This window comes from Odocoileus virginianus, chromosome 26 (assembly GCF_023699985.2).
Source record: "Odocoileus virginianus isolate 20LAN1187 ecotype Illinois chromosome 26, Ovbor_1.2, whole genome shotgun sequence".
Classification (NCBI taxonomy): domain Eukaryota; kingdom Metazoa; phylum Chordata; class Mammalia; order Artiodactyla; family Cervidae; genus Odocoileus; species Odocoileus virginianus.
The window spans coordinates 32401157-32419330 of record NC_069699.1 but is presented as its reverse complement, the minus strand read 5'-3'; the positions used below and the strand labels follow the sequence as shown (position 1 = coordinate 32419330).

General features: G+C 40.2%; 1 protein-coding gene and 1 long non-coding RNA gene across 14 annotated transcripts in view; one reads left to right on the top strand and one right to left on the bottom strand.

Annotated features, from left to right (window-relative positions):
• MAGI1 (membrane associated guanylate kinase, WW and PDZ domain containing 1) overlaps nt 1-18174 on the bottom strand; it is a 635987-nt gene that overhangs the window by 529493 nt on the left and 88320 nt on the right. The gene's annotated exons all lie outside the window — the stretch shown is intronic.
• On the top strand, nt 284-2783 carry LOC110135046 (uncharacterized). Its single transcript, XR_002313226.2, has 2 exons — nt 284-444; nt 2429-2783. It is a non-coding gene; the product is annotated as an uncharacterized lncRNA (long non-coding RNA).

Here is an 18174-nt window from a genome sequence, read left to right as displayed (position 1 = left end):
TCATTCTGTTCTATTTTGTTTCACAGCATTTTCACCTCCTAACACACAAATTTCTTGCTTTTATATGAGTCTGTTGTCTAGCTCCCTCCATAAACGGGAGGATATTTACTGTTTTGTTCACAGATGCACCAGGAGTGTCCAGAACAATGACTGACACACACAGATGCTCAATAAACTCAATCAATGAAAGAGCTATTTTATTAGAATTGTGGGTGCATACAACCAGAAAGCAGATGCTTAGATGAATACAATCAGCTTTTCATTTTATTTTGTATTTTACACTGATACTCTGTGCAGATTCTGATATCAGAAAGACATGGGTTTGAATCTGCCACTTACAAGCAACTACAATCTAAATACTTGGATAACCTCAAGTTTCACAGAAATAACTATAAAGAAGTTGAGAATCCAAGTATTTGGGAATAGAGACTGTATTAAAATGAGGTAAGTAATAACACTTATTTCCCAGTTATGATGGTGCTCAAATAAGGTAAGAGTGTGTGTGTGTGTGTGTGTGTGTGTGTGTGTGTGTGTGTGTGTGTGTAAAAGAGCTTTTAAAACTCTTGTTCCCAGTAAACCATTATCCATTCTCATTTACAGTCATGATAATTTACTGTGTATGGAGCTCAATGGTGGCAGAAGCCACTCATATTAACGTCAAGGAGCCAACTGTGCAGCTCTTCCCAATCCTGTGTTCAGTGTCTTTTCATTAGTGACTTAACATTGGCCAAAGTGTATTTACACAGTGGAAATTGGCACACTACAAACCAGCACTCCCTGCCCTGAGCAGGTTGATAACCATTAACCAGCATACCACTAATTACATTTGAGGACAGAATTAGGGGCAAGAGCAACTTTAGGACAAACTTTCAGTGAGAGAGTTTTCCAAAGTGGCCCCAGGAGCATGTTTAAACACAAAATGGACATCATTTGTCAGAAGCACATGAAATGCAATCAATGCATTGTTGTCCCACTGACTCATTTTTATGAGCACTCATTTCATTGTGTGCTGTGCGCACAGCAATCTCCACTGTCCCCATCTCCGCACCCCCAACACTGCCACAGGAGCAAGCAGGCTGCATATGCTGGCTGTACGCTTCCTTCTCCCTCAAGATTCTAAAATTCTGTGATACATGTCAAATTACATTAGATCTGATTTCCATGGTCCTGATGCCTCCTTTTAAATATAAAAGGTGCAGTTTCACCTTTTAAAACCTACCTTCCAAATAAGAAAGTTTCAATGAAAGCTATTACACAAGGAAAACCACACCTTGCAGTGTTACCATCCTAGCCTACAGGCAAAACAATGAAAAGGACACCCACCACCACCACCACCACCCCACCCCACCCCACCCTGAAAATAATGCAATTAGCAGTTTGCAGAGATGCAATGATAATGAGTATGCAGAGCATTCAATGAAAAAAGCCTGTGACAATGAACCTGTTTGTAGAGCCTCTGTCCTGAAAGCTATCTTTACTTCATTCATCCTTTCTCCTCATTCTGATTCAAAACTCATTTACACAAGTATCCTCTCTACCACTGGTGGTAACAAAAGGTGACAAAAACTCCACCATTACAAAGAAATGGAATCAAAATATTTAAAGCAAGAATTTAATGCAATCTGTATAAGATACTGGACAATTTCACCTGTTCTTTAACTAAGATCCTTTCATGCTGTCAAAGTTATAAAGTAAAAAATGAAAACAAATCCTTATAAACAAGGTACCATAAACCACAAACCAAGGGGCCTGGTCCAGAAACCAAGTCAGGGGAATTATTTAGGATGCGAAGCTGAGGGGATGTAACATGGGAGGTGTACCGAGTCAGAAATCCAGGGTTCTAGTTCATTCTTTGATGTAATAATACCTTCGTGGCTTTGGGCAAGCAATTAAATGAAGTTAGTTTTTTCCATCAGCAAAAGAAAAAATGCTCCCGTGTGGACCTCACACCTTTTCTACAGGGTAAATCCCTTAAAAGTATGTCAGTGTAAACTCTTTAAAAGCAAACTCTGAATAACAAAAATGTATATTGTATCTAAAATAAGCATTAGGTTCTTCCGATTATGGCCTTCAGCTTCTCCAAGTATTTATCAAAAAGATGACTTGCATTCTTGTGTTTGCTCAACTTCTTTTCAAGTTATATTACAGGATGTGTGTGTTAGTCACTCAGTCGTGTCCAACTCTTTGTGACCCCATGGGGTATGTACCACGCCAAGCTCCTCCATCCGTGTGATTTTCCAGGCAAGAATACTGGAGTGGGTTGCCATTTCCTTCTCCAATATTATAGGATAAGAAACAGGTTATGCATTATTCCCAAGGGCACAAAAAACACTACCATTAAAAATGGATTTGAACACAATTTTATGTATGGCACAGGGAAAATCCCCACCTATATTTTCTTACAACTGACTTTTCATTGTACTGTTAGGGAACCACACAACTTGTCCAGGCAAGTGATAACTACTTGCCTGAGCCGTCCCACAGTAGGAGGTCCCGATAAGGAACACTAGCCATGAGAATTTGGGAGAGGCCAAAAGAAGGAGATGACCAACCTTCCAGAGTCCTTTTCGCTGATCCATCTTGGCTGAGAGACGCGTGTGCCACCAGGAAGTCAGACATGAGCCAAGCAAGATGACCAGCCAGAGACAATTCAGAAAGTAACCCCATTGCTATAAAACCTGAGACTGTGTGCCACATGGCAGAGTCGTTCTCCTGGATTCCCTTGCCTTACTGTTCTCTGCACAGGCGCCCCTTCCCAATAAAAGTCTTCTGTTTTATCAGCACGTAAATCTCCTCTGACAATTCATTTCTAAGTAACACAGGAGCTCTAGAGCCCTGGGAAGGGCTCCTGCTTACTGTAACAGAATTGTAACTAGAGTATGCATATATGTACGCTCACAGAAAAGCCTTATGACACTAACTAAACCAAGTGTTTTAAAATAGCCCTCCCCATTGGAATATTAGTTCCTAAGTCATGTCTGACTCTTTTGTGAACTGGACTGTAGCCCACCAGGCTCCTCTGTCCATGGAATTCTCCAGGCAAGAATACTGGAGTGGGTAGCCATTCCCATCTCCAAGGGATCTTCCTGACCCAGGGATCAAACCTCGTCTCCTGCATTCCAGGCAGACTCTTTACCATCTGAGCCACCAGGAAAGCCCTACCATGACATACGTTACTCCAAATACTTCACTGAAACTGGGAAATGCCAAATATTCCGCAGATAAATCAAGAGATTGATGCATGCAAGCATTTTTGAATAGAAAAAAAAAAAAACACCGCAGTAAATTAAACTTGTGAAGTCACAAATGCTTAGAAACACTTCAGAAGAGCTCAATGAACTATTTTTTTCAGCGAGGAATGCGTCAAACTTGCTCTTTTTAATCTGACTAGTACGTCAGTTTCTTGTTCATTTTTCTCTTCCATTCTGTTTAAAACAACGCAGAGAAAGCCCTGTTGGAAACTAGTGCCATATCCCAATTATTTCATTATATTGTTCAAGGAGGAAGTATTTTATTTTATTTTTTTTAAGGAGGAAGTATTTTAGACATCCTGACTCTAAGATGTATGTGGCAAATTAAGAACATCAGAACTGCCGCGTGTGTTTTGCCCAAATTCCCAGACAAAGCTTAAGTGTACACGGACTAGAAGAAGGGTATTTGTTTTCACTCCTCACACTCTTTCAAATGTGTATTTACAAGTGATGATCTGGAATGGCCAAGAACACTGACTTTCCTCATAGGTGTCATAAAAGTACATTATTGATACCAGTCTCTGGTTTTGACCTTTAACATGGGTAATAAACTACATTCTCACTAAAGTTCTTGGTAGTAACATTTATAACCCAGGATCTAAGTAGGAATAAGGGAGAGGAGGGAAATTATATTTAGGGTTTTATCATCAACTACCATTTTATAGAATGACAGGCTGAGAATGCGCTGCCCCACAAAGCTGAGATAACACATCATGTTTTCTAAAACTGGTTCTCTCCTATCTGAGCAAATACCTCTGAGGTTTCTGTCTGTCCCACAGGCTCCCTTAGAATTTAACGCCCCCTACAGTATCCTTACTCTCCCTACCCAACTCCCACCCCACATACCTATACCATTAATAGGAAATGCTACAAGCAGTCCCACAGTCCCGTCCCCAACTCCAGCTCCTCCCCTAGGGCAGTGGCTGATTGATTGGCTCAGGAATGGGCATCTGGCTGAAACTCTACCAATCAAATTCTCTCTTTGGGGAAAACTTGAAGGGTGTCTCTGTTTAACTAAAACTGTCACATAATAAAGGGAGCTGTAGGACTTCCAAATGCCACCTTGTAAATGGAAAATCAGAGGAAGACCAGCTAGAGAAAAAGATATTCAGAGCAAGAAGAGATGAAGTAAGAGTCCTTACAATTTTCTACTCCAGTTCTAGATCCTTTATGAGACCTGCCTCCATCCTTAACCTGGGGCTCCATGAGACATTTTCTATATAAAATTTCCTTTTTGCTCATGCTGTTTACTTGACACCAAAGTCAATTCGTAAGTTTAAATAAAGCACTATGCTATACTACCCTGTAGCAGACTTAACTTACTTGACATTTCTATCTTTTCAAAGTTTTGATCATATAAGGTATGAATGATATGAAAGATGACACGATTTTCTCATCTACCTCTAGGTAGCATCTAACCCAACGTTCCACTGAAATCTGGGTATCCAGGAAAAGTTATAGTTACGTTTCTTCCAATAAATAGATATGTTATGTACTATGTATCTTTTCCAGGGCAAAGTTCAGTCAATCTTGTCACAGACAAAGGCCACATTCATTTCTTAGAGTCCAGAGAGAATGCAAAATGGCCAATATATACCTCTCTATTTCCATGTAACACACTACTCAACATGTAACAAGCCTAAAATAACAAGAGACATGAATTATCTCAATATTTACCATTTCTATGGGTCAGGATTTGGAAATAGCTACATGGCTCTGGCTCAGTCCCTCATGTTTGTGCAGTCAGGATGTTGACCAGTCATCTGAAGGCCTGATGGAGGCTAGAGGATCTGCTTCTAAGATGCTAACTCATATGGCTGTTGGCAAGAGACCTGGGTTCCTCACGTCATAGTCCAATCGACCACATGGACAATTCTCAAAGACTGTTTGCATGTCCTAAAGTGGCAACTGGCTTACCTCACAGCAAGTGATCAAAAAAAGTATACCGGAAGCCACAATGTCTTTTATTCCACCATACTGGCCTGGCTCAAATGTCGGTATAATTTGGTGTGGGAAGAGACTATACATGGACATAAATACAAGGAGGTAAGAACTGCTGAGGTCAGGGGGAGGGGGGAGGGTTGTCTTGGAGACTAGCTACTACAACTGACTAGATTAGAAAATATATTCGCTGAAACTCTTAACACTAAATCTAATGCTTGGAGCAAAAGAAGAAAGAAGGAGGATGTTTTGGCTGAGCCAGAGTCTATTAATTATTTATGATAGTATGCACTGTGAAGAAAATAAATGAGGTATGAAATACACTCCTATTCCTTCAAAAAGTTGATTCTAGGTGAGAGGTTGAGACTTGCACATGACATAATTAGAGAGCAATTAGTGCACTGATTCTAAGTATAGTACAGATTCAGAAAAGGAAGAACTAATAGGGTGGCTGAGCTAGGGAAAGCCATTCTCCACTCTTTACAAACAAAAGCTTAGCTTAACTTCACATTTTTAACCACCTATTTTATGGACTACAGGTAGGACTTCTTCCAAACATTCATTTGAGGCTAGCAAGTGATTTAACAGCTCTAATGACTCTTAAAGAAAAAGGTTTCCACCTTAATTACTCCACAACCAAGTACCTCTTCAACTGGGCTATCATCTTGATGCTAGATTGCTGGGCTGAGAAGGGAAAAAAAATAAAAAACTTTTAGAGTGGGTAAGAGGTAGGATTCCAAGGGGAACTTCAAAATCATCTTGTGAGCAAACAACAATAAGGAATCTACACCAATTTGATCTTGTGATTCCATAAATATTTATCTAACAGTAGCTATTATAAGCCAGTCACTGTGCTGGACACAGAGTAAGAACAAGACAGACACCAATCCTGATCTCTGACAGTTTCCAGTTTATCAGGAAAGAAAAAAATAAAATAACTCTAGTAAGGATAATGAAGTTAAAAACTAAACTATGCGTTTAGTACCAAATACATTAACGGGGTGGGGGTGGGAGTGGGGCGAAACAGGCAAGAAAGTATATTCCAGGTGGACAGACATATATGTTTGAAGGCCAAAAGCTAGAAAATAAGATGAGTTTAAGGAACTGAAAGAAAGAGACTAAAACATGCAATGAAAGGGGGCAAGTGAGAAAGGAGAAATGCTGAATGGTTTAGCAGAGTAAATTCTCTGCAACAAGTCCCAGCAAGAAGAGAAGTCTGTTTCCTCACCCTTTAAATTCTGGCCAGCCTGGGATCTGCTTTGACCAATAAATGTGGTGAAGGTAACACTGTGTGACCTCTATTAGTCTGGGCCCCAAGAGACCTTGCTATATCCACTTTCACTCCTTTGGAATGCTGTCCCCAAAGCACCAGGTAAGTCAAGAGACCTTGCCATATCCACTTTCACTGCTTTGGAATGCTGTCCCAAAACCACCAGGTAAGGAAGCCAGTCTAAGCTAATGGAGGCAAAGGGGCCACCTGGAAGAGAAGCAAGGTGCCCCAGCAGACAACCAGAACCAAATACCAAACACGTGATGGAGATGAGCTGGGACCTTCCAGAGCTCAGTTACCCCTCCAAATGACCACATCAGATGAGTGAGTCCAGGTGAAATTAGCCCAACTACCATCTGGTCAACTCAAAAAATCATAAGAAATAAAAATTCTTGTTTTTTGATTTTTTTTTTTAAGTTACTAAGCTTTGGGGATTTTGTTAGCAAATAGAAAGAAGCCAGATTACACAGGACCAGGTAAAAGACTTTGAAATTCAGTCTGAAATCAATAATAAGACATGGATGGGTTTTTAGAATAGAGTAACATAATCTGTGAGTACCACAGACACAGTGCCCAGGCCAACAAGATTTCCAGGAGCTGAAAAATCTTGTAAAGGTGGTAGGAGAGACGGAATGGATTATGAAATGCAAAAGAACAAAAAACAAAAACAAAAACAAAAGGCAGAATCAGAGCTCATTCGTGTTTCATTAGATGTCTGCAATCTGCAGCAGGATGACTACAAATCAATTCTTAGATAGTTACATATATTATTTTTCATCTGGGAGATGGGTTCATTTTAACCTGTTAGACTAGCCACAGAAGAAGGGCTCTCCAAAAAGCCTTGTCTTTAAATGGCAAATATGGGAACAAAGAGAAGGTCTCAGAAGTGACAGTGGTACTCAGAGACACCAAAAGGCTTACCACACCATGGTGCCAACTCATGAATACAGCAAAGAAGTTTTATCTATCCTGCAGGCCAAAAATTTAGCAAAATTTGAGTCAAATCGCTTTAAAAAAAAATTCTCTCCCTAACTTTCTCTATAGATGGTATCTTTCATCCCAACAATGAGACAGTTTGTAAAGAGACCAAAAGCAAATTGATACCCATGTGCTTATACCAGGCAGAGAATCTCATCAGGGAAGTAAACTAGCAAAAGAGAAGATGGTCTGTTTTCTGGAATCTAAATTCCAACAGCAAGTTATGGTCGCTGGAGATCACCAAGAGCTGTCAAAAGGATGGCAGCCAAATACCTTAAAAATGCTTTCAACCAATTTGCAGACCTCAGCCTGCCCCTCCCTGCCCCTCCTTTGCCCTTTTCCCTCCTATTTCCCAGGCTCCCCAGCTTTGTCTGTTTTGAATGGCAGGGCACAGTGTTCAGCTAAGGAAATCCCCTCCTTCCCCAGCTGGCTCACCAGGAAATTGTTTAGAAGTCAGCTTTTTCCTGGAGGTGGCCTGACTGCCTACAGGGAGAGAGGGAGACTGTCTCTGGAGCTGTCTCCCCAGGCAGGTCAACATGTGGATGTTGGGCCAACCACCCGGCCTCAGGCAGCCTCTGCAGTGTGAATGACCTGTCTGCATGAGCGTCTACTGTATGGACTGCTTCAAATAAGCACCACCCAGGATTCACTATCCCTCACCTGCTAAATAGAACTTTTAAGTCATAAATTTTATTTTATTTTATTTTTATTTCCAACTTCACTTCTGATAAATAGGAGTGCTATTGCAAAGGGTGAGGTCTCAATCAAAGACGGGTAAAGAGAGAGATAATGAAATTACATCAAAATTAAAAAGAATTTTCCCTAAAGGACATTCTTCAGTTTGATGATTACTTTAGCCCAAAAGAGTTTTAAATAGGTGAAGTCAGCCTCCCAGTCAATTCAATGAAAAAAGAATATGGCAGCTCTTTATTTTTTATTTAATTTTATTTATATATTTAGTTTTTTTTTAACAGCAATTGCCAGAATCAAAGGAATATGGCCAAAATAATATTTTTCTAAGGATGAACTATTTAACTACACACCTAGACCTTAAGGGGGCTTCCCAAGTGGTGCAGTGGCAAAGAATCCGCCTGCTAATGTAGGAGATGCAAGAGACATGACTTTGATCCCTGGGTCGGGAAGATCTCCTGAAGTAGGAAATGGCAACCTAGTCCAGTATTCTTGCCTAGAAAATTCCATGGACAGAGGAGCCTGAAAGGCTACAATCCATGGGGCCACAAACAGTCAGACACGACAGAGCACACACACATTTGACCTTAAGAGAATATATTCCACATTAAATGTCAATATGATCATCCTTGCTCTCAACTTCAAATACACACAAGGAAGACAATCTTCAAGCTACTGCCAATGTTTTTTCAATTATCCATGGTACAAATAAAAATAGAGCTACCATGAGAAATAAAGAACTTGATTCATGGAAAGCAGCAATATCTTCCAATTTAGCTTAGTTAACTAAAGTGTTACTTGGGGAAAATTGTACAACTTGCTTCTTTAAGAACATTAACAAAGGCTCTGTTCTCACTTACCTGCTCCGGGTGATTCAAGTACTACATAGAGGCTGGGACAGGAGGGACAATCTCTGAATGTCTCCAGTCTTAAGATGACATCGTTCAAAAGGAAAACCTCACCACTAGCCATATTCATGGAGACTTGTTATTTTTCCCCTTTCAGCATTTAGACAAAACAATTTAAAGCCCCGAATGGAATAAATTAAAACAAGTGTCAAACACGCACCCCTTTAAATGCAGGCTGCTTGTAATGTACGTAGGTGGGACATCCTAATTATCTCAGGCCTCAAGATGTCCTTGTTCTTTGGTGTAACAGTGACATAAGATTTATTTATAGTTTTCCTGAGACTCATTAAACATTTCCTGAAATGAGACCACATCACTGAAATCATTTTATTATGGTAGGCTGCCAGAGCTCAGCCTTGGTAGCAGAGGGAGGGGCATTTTAAAAAAAAAACGAACAGAGGATGCAGCCACTGGAGGTAAACAGCAAGAACACTCTCAGGCTATTACATCCTGTCCTGTTTAACTCATTAATTTAGGAGACCCTATGCTCATAGAGTGAACACTAGCATTAGTAATTCCTTTGTGATTGATTATGCAGCTGAAGAGAAAAACATAAATCAATCTACTTATAGTTGTAAATTAATGTAGATTAATTTAAAATAAGTAGACTGTTTATGCAGAAACTGAGACACTCAGATCATCCATGAAATATACTCTTTTGAACTTACTGTGGCCCCCTAGTTGGACATGAAATCTTTTTATTTCCTCTCTTTTTTAATTGCCTTTTTCAAGTCCTGTAGGCTCCCACATTTTATGACTATCGGCACAAAGACCTCTATAACAGCAAACTGTGTAATCTTTACTATTAAAAATATATACAAATTACATTTTACCATCTGTATTTCACAGTATTTCATGTTTAAACACTGGGTTGGGGGTGGGGAGGGGATCAATAACCAGACAGATCACCAATGATAATTCTAAACAAATTACAAACAGCTAAATGTAGACAACTGATCTTGAATTACTCACAGACAGACTAAATAATTTGAAAGTATACCAAAGAAAGAGAGTCAAAGGGTCTTAAAGATGGTTTGTTTTCTAACTGCAGAGAAAATATTTCAATGGTGGATGTTAAAAGATGTGCCCATGTAAATTATTAAGTAGGAGTAACAAGGGCCACATAAAACACCAACTCCTACTTGGCCATCACTCAGACTAGCCCCTCTGATCTTCCCTAGAATGTATCATCCACATCACAGACCCTACAAGAAAGGAAAGGATGATTGATCTGGGGAGTAAAAAGACTGAAGCAGTCACAGTATCAAGTAGTTCAGGGCTAATGAGGATCTGGAAGCAGAACTGACATTCCTCATATTCTTTGAACATCAGTAGGCACACTGTAGCCACTTGATAAATGGCCACTCAAAATATTACCGGGTTTCTGGATCAATTTATAGTCTCTCAGATAAAGGAAGAAAACATGAGAAAGACAAATTTTTAGTGAAATTTAAAAAAAAAAAGAAGAAGAATCTTGAAATATCAGTGCAGTACAAGCTATAATTTGCCTGTTGTCAATTCTACCCTTTTGCACCTTAGTAACAGAACTTTCACATTACTGGTAACCAAGTACCAGGAGCTGGGCTAGGAGATCATCAGGGAGGGAAGGTGTCACAGTACCAGAGTCACACTCAGGAAGCTCCCTACATCCTACTTCTCTTTATCCCAAACAAAGCAGAGCTCACAAGGAAAGCAACTCTTAGGAATGCCCACTCAAAGACTTTCAGCTCAGTTCAGTCACTCAGTCCTGTCTGATTCCTTGCAACTCCATGAACTGCAGCACACCAGGCTTCCCTGTCCATCACCAATACCGGGAGCTTGCCCAAATTCATGTCCATCAAGTCAGTGGTGCCAAAGACCTTGCATCATGCTTAAAGAAAGAATTAGGGAGTCCAGTTATTTTACTACATCATTAAAATGAGTAAGATTTTGAATTTTATTGACTATCATGAGTAAGCAAAATAAGTCATTGTCAAAAGCAAAACAGTTGTCACACTACCCAACACAGGGACAACCTGAAATTTTTAACCATGATTTAGTTTGTTTGTAGCATGTATTTCAGCAGATCTCTACCAACACACAAATTCCAAACCCCAAACAACCTCCTGTTATTCCAAAGTTCAACAATTAGAGAAACTCTACAAATATTATGATTTTCCAGGCAACTGACATTGTTTTTCACCTCTCCTCACCACTGCAGGATTCTATCCCCTGCCAACTAAAATCTGCAACTGGATATGAAACTGCAATGAAGAAAAAAAAAAAAATTAATATAATCAAGGAGTTGAATTCTACTGTCCCTAGTTAAAACCAAGATGGTTCACTAACACTGAACTGCATCTAATTTCTCCAAAGCAGGCTTTCTCAACTGTAGCACTATTTGCCCTCACAGCTAGTAAATTCTTTCCTCTGAGGAACTATACTATGCACTGCAGCCTGTTTAAGCAGCATCCCTGGCCTCTACCCTCTAGGTGCCAACAGCACCCTCCCAGATGTGACAATCAAAACTGTGTCCAGATATTGCCAAATGTCTCCTGGGAGACACCATTAACCCTGTGGAGACCCACTACTAGGTTAACATCACTGAAATGAGAACCACACTACAGTATAAAGTCACAAGGCTCATGAGTTTAGCTTCTCTCCTAAGTGAATCAAATAACTTCTTTAGAAATAAAATGTGTTTCTCAACAGCTCTGGGGCAGTCGAGGAAAAAATATTAACTTTCTTAGAGAATGCCAGTTTCCTTTGTTGAGGAGCAGGGGAAAAGTCTTTTTTTCTCTGTCCTGTTCAATTCTCAGCCAGGGCAAGACAAGACAGAAGCACAGATTTATTTAATATAAGCTTTACATGACACAAAAGCCTTCATAAGGAAATGAAAACCAAACAAAGTAGTAAAATCTGAGCATTTTTTTATACTATGTGTGATGAAGAGCACAAAGTCATGAAAAAGGTGACAGGACAGAAGGATATGAGGCAAGGGTAGTGGACTGGGGGAAACCTGGCAAAACCTCTTAATTCAGATATCTCCTGGTGTCTTAACAGCTCAGTGGGTAAATAACCCGTCTGCAATGCAGGAGATACAGGAGACGCGGGTTTGATCCCTAGGCTGGGAAGATCCCTGAAAGGAGGAAAAAGGCAACCCACTCCAGTATTCTTGCCTGAAAAATCCCATGGAAAGAGAAGCCTGGCAAGCTACACAGTGCAAAGGATGACAGAGAGTCGGAGATGACTGAGCAAATGAGCACACATTTGGTGTCTTAGGAAATATGGATGCTCCTTCCCTCCAGGGCGCACCAGGGTCATGAGCCCGCATCAGGGGACGGTCAGAGAGCCCTTGACGCCAAAGCCACTTCTCAAACTCCTTCAGTTTAAAACAGTCAAATGCCAACACCAAATGTCCTACTATATAGCACAGGGAACAATACTCAATATCCTGTGATCAACCATAATGGAAAACAATATGAAAAAGAATATATATGTGTGAAAACCTGAGTCACTTTGCTGTATCATAGAAATTAACACAACACTGGAAATCAACTGTTGTTGTTGAGTCTGTAGCCCACCAGGGTCCTCTGTGGGGTTTCCCAGGCAAGAATACTAGAGTGGGTTGCCATTTCCTTCTCCAGCGGATCTTTCTGACCCAGGGATCAAAACTAGCATCCCCTGCACTGGCAGGCGATTTCTCTACCACAGAACCAACTGAGAAGCCCCTGTAAATCAACTAGAGTCGTAGCAGTAGTAGTGTTAGTCGCTCAGTCATGTCAGACTTTTTGCGATCCTATGGGCTGTGGCCAGCCAGGATTCTCTGTCCATGGAATTCTCTAGGCACAGATACTGGAGTGGGTAGCCATTCCCTCCTCCAGGAGATCTTTCCAACCCCTATACTTCAATAAAAAGAATATCCAACATGCCAAGAGTCGTATTTTGGGGTAGTATGTCCTAAACACTGTTTTCTTCCTCACCTGTGGCCAACTCAGCATGTCACTATGTACACAGTACAGTTTGTGAGAACTGTTACTTTTATCAAAGTTTTATACTGCTTTCAGAGCAGACAGACACAAAACCAACAAGAGGAGTAATCCTGACATTAGTGAAACACTTTATTATCAAACAAAAATATTTCTTACTAAGGATGGCTGGCAAGCAGTATCTGAAGAAGTTTTATCCATGTTTTGGACAACTGTCATATTTTAAGAGCCATCAAGCAGATCATTCCAGCAGCTGAGCATAACTTGCTATGTCCCTCAACCCCATTACTATGGGGCAATAAAGAATACCTGGCATGATACCCACTCTAATATTATATGGTTGACTTCTCTTTTTGGTTTTTAATGACCACTGTTAAACATGAGGTCAAAGCTATACATACTAGAGTAATTATTACTGCCACTTTCTGATTTTACAGTTCATGGTATCAGACAGAATGTTAGCAAGCACCTCATGTTTCTCATTCATAAAACGGGAATAATAATAGCACAGGGTTATTATGAGGACCAACTTAATTAACATTTATAAAAGGTTCACAATAGTGTTGCAACATAGGAATCAACATAAGTGATTGCTAAATAAACTTAATGTGGCCTGGTTATTTGAACACGATATTTTAATGTTTATGCTGGCATTCTTCATGTCAAATCGGCTGTTATTTTTGTGTTGTTTTGTTTTTCGTCTGGTAGGAGCACTGTTTTGAAATGTCCGTTTCTACCTCTGAACTTTTAGGATACACTCATACCTTGGGAGAAAAATCATTTTATTTTTCCTAGAAAACAATACCCCACTATATGTGATGTACTAATCTTATGTATATACATATGTGTACATGTAAATTCTGATTGCAACCTCCCACATAAATTTCCCTACTATCATTTATGAATCTTGTCCTACCATTTGAAAACACCACTTCAGGTCCATATGTGCCAAAGGTGTTCTGTAGAGATATAAGATCAGCAGGTATTAAAGGAGGGGTTCTGTGGTCAATTAAGTTTGGGAAACAGTTTATGTCATATACCCCAAACACAATGCAAGCCAAGAAATTCTAAATGAAGAAATGGTATCATTCTGTAGAACTCAAAGACCTCAAATTTATTTACAGACTGGGAATATTTTTTCTTCCATGGTAACAGAGTAGCACTACAAAGCTTGAGGAATCATAGCTAATTCTTATATTTCTTATATGGAAGGAAAACAAAGCCTAAGAGCGGCATTCTTTGTGACTCAGCCTACAAGTGCCTTAAACCTGGGACTAACTCAAGGTAGGTATTTAGGAATTCTCACTCAATTCTGTTAAGCATTTTGGAGTTTCTTAATATGATTTAATGACGATTAATCCTGAATGCCAAAGAAAGGCAATGCCAAAGAAGGCTCAAACTACCGCACAATTGCACTCATCTCACAAGCTAGTAAAGTAATGCTCAAAATTCTCCAAGACAGGCTTCAACAATACGTGAACCGCGAACTTCCAGATGTTCAAGCTGGTTTTAGAAAAGGCAGAAGAACCAGAGATCAAATTGCCAACATCCACTAGATCATCAAAAAAACAAGAGAGTCCCAGAAAAACATCCATTTCTACTTTATTGACTATGCCAAAGCCTCTGACTCAGTGGATCACAATAAACTGTGGAAAATTCTTCAAGAGATGGGAATATCAGACCACCTGACCTGCCTCTTGAGAAACCTGTATGCAGGCCAGGAAGCAACAGTTAGAACTGGACATGGGACAACAGACTATTTCCAAATAGGAAAAGGAGTACGTCAAGGCTGTATATTGTCACCCTGCTTATTTAACTTATATGAAGAGTACATCATGAGAAACGCTGGGTTGGAAGAAGCACAAGCTGGAATGAAGATTGCTGGGAGAAATATCAATAACCTCAGATATGCAGATGACACCACCCTTATGGCAGAAAGTGAAGAAGAACTAAAGAGCCTCTCAATGAAAGTGAAAGAAGAGGGTGAAAAAGTTGGCTTAAAGCTCAACATTCAGAAAACTAAGATCATGGCATCCGGTCCCATCACTTCATGGCAAATAGATAGGGAAACAGTGGAAACAGTGGCTGGCTTTATTTCTCTGGGCTCCAAAATCACTGCAGATGGTGATTACAGCCATGAAATTAAAAGACGCTTACTCCTTGGAAGGAAAGTTATGACCAACCTAGACAGCATATTAAAAAGCAGAGACATTACTTTGTCAACAAAGGCCCACCTAGTCAAGGCTATGGTTTTTCCAATGGTCATGTATAGATGTGAGAGTTGGACTATAAAGAAAGCTGAGCACCAAAGAATGGATGCTTTTGAACTGTGCTGTTGGAGAAGACTTGAGAATACCCTGGACTGCAAGGCGATCCAACCAGTCCATCCTAAAGGAGATCAGTCCTGGGTATTCATTGGAAGGACTGATGTTGAAGCTGAAACTCCAATACTTTGGTCACCTGATGTGAAGAGTTGATTCATTTGAAAAGACCCTGATGCTGGGAAAGATTGAGGGCAGGAGGAGAAGGGGATGACAGAGGATGAGATGATTGGATGGCATCACCAACTCAATGGACACAGGTTTGGGTGGACTCCGGGAGTTGTTGAAGGACAGGGAGGCCTAGCATGCTGTGGTCGCAAAGAGTCGGACACACTGAGTGACTAAACTGAACTGATCCTGAATTGCTTTTCCCTTATAAAGCAACGTCCTAATTGAGTAAGTAAAATTCAGGTCAGTTCAGTTCAGTTCAGTCACTCAGTTAGTTTTCTGAATGTTGAGTTTTAAACCACCTTTTTCACTCTCATCTTTCACTTTCATCAAGAGGCTCTTTAGTTCTTCTTTGCTTTGTGCCATCAGGGTGGTGTCATCTGCATATATGAGATTATTGATATTTCTCCCGGCAATCTTGATTCCAGCTTGTGCTTCATCCAGTCAAGCATTTCTCATGATGTACTCTGCATATAAGTTAAATAAGCAGGGTGACAATATACAGCCTTGAGGTACCCCTTTTCCTATTTGGAACCATTCTGTTGTTCCATGTTCAGTTCTAACTGTTGCTTCTAGACCTGCATACAGATTTCTCAGGGCGCAGGTCAGGTGGTCTGGTATTCCCATCTCTTTAAGAATTTTCCACAGCTTGTTGTGATCCACCGAGTCAAAGACTTTGGTATAGTCAATAAAGCAAAAGTAGATGTTTTTCTGGAACTCTCCTGATTTTTTGATGATCCAGCAGATGTTAGCAATTTGATCTCTGGTTCCTCTGCCTTTTCTAAATCCAGTTTGACCATCTGGAAGTTCATGGTTCACGTACTGTTGAAGACTGGCTTGGAGAATTTTGAGCATTACTTTGCAAGCATGTAAGATGAGTGCAATTGTGTGGTAGTTTGAGCATTCTTTGGCATCGCCTTTCTTTGGGATTGCAATGAAACCTGACCTTTCCCAGTCCTGTGGCCACTTCTGAGTTTTCCAGATTTGCTGGCACATTGAATGCAGCACTTTCACAGCATCATCTTTTAGGACTTGAAATAGTTCAACTGTAATTCCATCACCTCCACTAGATTTGCTCATAGTGATGCTTCCTAAGGCCCACTTGACTTCGCATTCCAGGATGTCTGGCTCTTAATTTTATATAATTAATATAATAATTATATAATATATAGATATATATGTTGTAGGGTGGAGGAGTTGGCGTTTCTTTTTTTCCTAGTTTAAATGAGATATAATTGACATATAATGATGTATTATAATATACAACAATAATAATTAGATATATATTATTCTGAATGATTGCCACGGTAAGTTTTGTTAACATCTATTACTTTACAGAGTTAGTAATTTTTTAATACAGTCTTTTAAATAAATAAAATATTTAAGACCATGAAGAGAATCCTTTGGATAGTCTATCTCCTCTCTGCAAGATAGTTCTAGAAAGAACCACCACTCACAAATTGAAAAGCTATATGCCTAAATTATTCTTTGTAGCATTAAAGAATAACAGAGAGCTTCCCAGGAAGCGCTAGTGGTAAAGAACACCCCTGCCAACACAGAGACGCCAGAGACTGGGTTCAATTCCCGTGTGTGAAAGATCCACTGGAGGAGGAAATAACAACCCACTCCAGTATTCCTGCTGGAAAGTGCCACAGAAGAGTCTGGCTGGCTAAAGTCCATGGGGTCACAGAGAGTCAAGACACTACTGAGCAACAGGGCACGCATGGATGCACACACACATTCACATACCCATTCATTCATTCATTCACTCATCAAATGTTTATTAAATTCTAGTCTGCCAGAATATTAGAATGGAAAAGTGAAAAGGCAGAAAACAAAAGAAATAAAGAAAAATGGAAAATGGGGGGGGTGGGGTGGGTAAAGTAAAAACAGGGAATTGGTTAGGTATGTAGAGATTGTCAGTTTGTTAGATAACATCAAAATGTATAACTGGGTAAACATGAAATATATAATGTCAGCACTCATCTGCTATACAGGGGATATGCATTATATGATATTGCTGTGGAGAGGCAGGGAGTCTGGACTGGAGAACAGGAACTAAGATCCTCATGTTACAACAGGAAAAACTGAAGATAGCTGGGGTGTTAGCGCATCAGTCTCAACAGGAGTCTGCTGGAGAAATCAATCTTAAGATGCAGATTTTCTGGCCTCTCTCCAGACATTCTGATTCTTGAGGCCTATGGTGTGCCTGAGAATCTGCATTTCTAACGACCACCCAGTAGCTTCTGAGGCTGGTGGTCTGTAGACCACACATTCTTTCAATGAAACCTCAGTGTGTACCTAATACGTGCCAATTCCTGCTTGAGGTGCTAAAATCCGATCAGTGAGAAAAGCACATGTGAGAAACAAGCATTCAGGTGGTAATAACTTTTAAAAAATTATTTTAAAGTAATATAGTATTCCTCAAATAAATTAAAAAAACTAATTTGGGAACCAAAATTTCCCTGCTGTAACTTACTTATTACATTAGAGGAAAAAGCCATTAGCAGCCGTCTGGGGCTGACCCAAAGGTCAGTCCCAGATGTGGACACTGGGAGGGAGTGGAGTAGGCTGACCACAAGGGCTAGCAGCCACCTGGGGAGGGTCTGCAAAGGAGGCTCCAGCCTTTCCCGCCAGTCCTGTGTGTGCCCTCTCCCTGGGACCATGGGAGGATCACTG